We start from the raw sequence: 3,852 nt of genomic DNA, 5'->3' as shown, positions 1-3,852 counted from the left end.
CCTCTTCGCCTCTTGAAGCTTGATGCTGCCATGCGTGAGAATTGAATAGTAAAGGTTAAGGGGTTGAAGATGGAGTTCGGTTGGGTTGAGGTAGAATAAGTCTTGAAGGAATGTGTTTTGAGAAAAAGGAGAGGATGTGAGTATATAAGGTGTACGTGAAGTATGTATAGCCGAGAGAAAGAAGTGAAAAAGAAAGAAGAATGGAGATACAGAGTGTGTACGAAAAGGTTGTGTGAAGGGGTTTATATAGAGGGATGGAAATTGTTGAAGGGTGTGGATTGATGGTGTTGTTTTGATAGTGGACGGTTGGGGTTTTGAGATTGAATTAGCACAAGGATCACTTCTTTTATGAGGGTCTTGGTTCGGTCTCCAAAGCCATCCACTCCCAATGTTGCATGGCAACACTTCCAAGGACATTCCCTATGAAGACAAGTGTGAAATTCCCTTGGTGTAGTGGCCAAATCTCCTTCTATTAATTGTCCTATCAAGTACCATCAATGTCTTTTTTGATTCCCTATATACGAAAAGTAAATGCAATGAGTTAATTGAACTTTTGGTGGGAAAAAAGTGTGAACTAATAAAATATTTCTTTTTCTTTTTCTTTTGTTTCTATATGACTAAATGTTTTCCATGAAAGCAAATTAATCAAACATTAAGCTTCCCATGCATGCACGTTGGTACACCAAACTTGTTTGTAATCACATGGAGCAACAAGTTTGGGGAATAAACTTTCCTCATAAGGTGTGTTCAAACCACACTTGGTGTGCTTTGAACACCAAACTTATCATGTACTATAAGTTGCATGTAGAGGGACTTTATGTTAGTTGTCTAGATTGATTTGAACTTCCATGGAAATTACCTTATTGCTGTTATTAGAAATTTAAGAAAGGAGTTATAGAGCATGGGTTGCCTCCCATGAAGCGCTTCTTTAACGTCATTAGCTTGACGATTGTTCCTTGTCAAGGTGGTTGATAGTGCTTGAAGTCATCCCCTCTTGCAGTGAACCTATGTCCATTAGCCTTGTTGATAAGCTCCATATGTTCTAAGGACATAATTTTATTGATGGTATATACTGGGGGCAGCTGAGATGGAATACTGGGGAGGTGAGGTGGTATAGATGGAAAGTATGTAGAAATCACTTCATCACCTGGTCAAAAATTTTCTGTAGGAATTTTCTTATTTTTCCATCCCTTTGGAACTTTTTTCTTTGTTTCCATTGATGCTATCTTGTTTTCTATGGATTCTTTCTCTAGGGGATTCTTGTTATTGATCTTGCATGACTCTGATGGTTCTGGTTCCCCTTGGATCACCTTTGAACGTGGTTCTTCTTGACTATATGGCTTCCCAACTAATGGGGCTTCCAATTGTGTTGTTTGTGCTTCCTTGTTTGGCTCCTCCATTAACTCTCTGTTATCATGCTCTGATTCTTGTGAGGGTTTAAAGACATTGAAGGTGAGCTGCTCATCATGTATTCTCAACACTAACTCTCCTCGTTCTACATCTATGAGTGCTCTAGCTGTGGCTAGGAAGGGTCTTCGCAGAATGATGGGGTAAATAGAATTCTCATCCATTTCCAGAACAACAAAATCTGTGGGAAGATAGTAGCTCCCAACCTTCACCAGCACATTTTCAACCACCTCTACTATTGTTTTTGAGTTTTGTCAGCCAATCTGATAATTACATCAGTAGGAGTTAGTTCATTGATTTGAAGCTTCCTCATGAGGGAGAGAGGCATTAGGTTGATGCTTGCTCCCAAGTCACAAAGCCCTTTGTCAATCATTGTTTCTCCTTTGGTACAAGGAATGTGAAAACTCCCTGGATCCTCCTTCTTTGTGGGTGGCCCTGGTTGAATGAGAGCACTACAATCTCTGTTCATCTTGATTGTTTGTCCACCCTTCAATGAACTTTTTCTGGCTAGTAGCTCCTTTATGTACTTGATGTAGAAAGGCATCTGTTGGAGGGCTTTAATGAATGGTATATTTACATCTAGAGATGCAAACATATCAAGAAACCTTGAGTACATTCTCTCTGCTACACCACCTTTAAGCCTGTGGGGAAAAGGTGCATATGGGTTCAATACCTCCTTCTTCTTTAGCTCTTCCTTGGATGTAAGCTGAGTGGCACAGCTTCCCTCTTCTTGGCTTTCCTTTTTGTTATTTTGGAGGTGTTCTACTCCATTCATACTCCCCTCATCACTTGTGGTTATCATTTTGCATTCTTCCCATCTCACTTTTTTCTCCTTGGTTCTTGATATTAGCTCGCACTTCTTCCTTAAGCACTTTGTTGTCTTGGATTTCTCTGCATATGTTTTCAAGTAGAGCCTCAATCTTTGAAAGCCTATCATCTGTTAATGATGGTGGGTTGAGATTAGGTGGTTGAGAAGGTTGGTTGGATGTATGTTGGTAATATCTCTGTGAGGTGTTTTGATGAGTAGCATTGTTGTTGGAGTTGAAGTTGTGGCGTCTCTGATCTTGCCCTTGGTCTTGTTGATTTCTCCATCCAAAGTTGGGGTGATTCCTCCATCCAGAGTTGTAAGTTTTGGAGTATGGATCATGGACTTGCCTAGGTGAGTTTCCCACATAGTTGGCTTGCTCCCAGTCACCTTCTTCTCCTATGTTTACTCCTTCTTGAGCTGGTGATGAGGTGATGGCTGCTGCAACTTGGTTCTCTCCCACCTTCTTGGTAAGATCTGCTAGCTGCTTGGTGATCATCTTGTTTTGGGCTAACAGTGCATCCATGTGGTTCAGCTCCATTACTCCTCTAGTGTTGCTTCTTTCAGAAGCATAGAAGTAGTCATTCTCAGCAACTGTTTCAATGACATCTATGGCTTCTTCAATGGTCTTCTTCTTGTTTAAAGAACCTCCTGATGAATGATCAACAGCCTTCTTTGACTCATATGAAAGAACTTCATAGAAGATGTGAAGTTGGACCCACTCATTAAACATCCCTAGTGGGCATCTCCTTGTCAAGTCTTTGAATCTCTCCCATGCTTCATAAAGTGTCTCACCATCTTGTTGTCTAAAAGTCTGCACCTCAGTTCTTAGCCTATTGATCCTTTGAGGAGGATAAAACCTTGCTAAAAACTTGTTCACCACTTCTTCCCAATTAGTCAAGCTCTCCTTTAGAAAGGATTCAAGCCACTTGGATGCCTTGTCCCTGAGTGAGAAGGGGAACAAGAGCAACCTATAGACATCGGGGTGGACTCCATTGGACTTCACCGTGTCACAAATCCTCAAAAAGGTGGTCAAGTGTTGGTTAGGGTCTTCTTGAGCACCTCCTCCAAATGAGCAATTATTCTGCACAAGGGTGATGAGCTGAGGTTTTAGCTCGAAATTGTTGGCATGTATGGTGGGCTTCTGAATGCTGCTTCCACAGTTTCCTGGATTAGGATTGATATAGGATCCTAAGACCTTCCTTTCTTGCCAAGCCCGGTTTGCATGGCCTTCTCTGGCATGATTATGAGCTTCTTCTTCATGATTGTTCTCCAAATTCTCTTCCATGTTGGGTTCAAAGTATTCTTCCTCTTCCTCAGCAGCAATAATTCTTTTTCCTCTTGCCTCCCTTTTTAGTCTCCAAAGGGTTCTTTTAGGTTCTGAATCAAAGGATGTTGAGACTCCTTCTCTTCTCCCTGTCATACAACAAACAGATTGCACAACAGGAGGTATAGTGAAGATTATTCTTGTTAGAGTAATTGTTAGTGTGAGTGATGCAATTTATCAAAAAGTTAATGGGTTAGTGAGCAAAATTATAATAAACAAAGAAATGAAGAACGAAACAAAACTAAGGGGGTGCAGGGGTGAGGAAGAAATCAAAACAACTACAGAAATTGACTGAATAAACTAAACAAAAAGA

General features: G+C 40.7%; 1 non-coding gene across 1 annotated transcript; it reads left to right on the top strand.

Annotated features, from left to right (window-relative positions):
• The first annotated feature begins 2,939 nt into the window (after positions 1-2,939).
• On the top strand, positions 2,940-3,047 carry LOC127742923 (small nucleolar RNA R71). Its single transcript, XR_008004276.1, has one exon. It is a non-coding gene; the product is annotated as a small nucleolar RNA R71 (small nucleolar RNA).
• Positions 3,048-3,852: the final 805 nt, after the last annotated feature.

The sequence above is a fragment of the Arachis duranensis genome, chromosome 1 (genome assembly GCF_000817695.3).
Source record: "Arachis duranensis cultivar V14167 chromosome 1, aradu.V14167.gnm2.J7QH, whole genome shotgun sequence".
Classification (NCBI taxonomy): domain Eukaryota; kingdom Viridiplantae; phylum Streptophyta; class Magnoliopsida; order Fabales; family Fabaceae; genus Arachis; species Arachis duranensis.
This window is presented reverse-complemented; position numbering and strand designations above follow the sequence as displayed.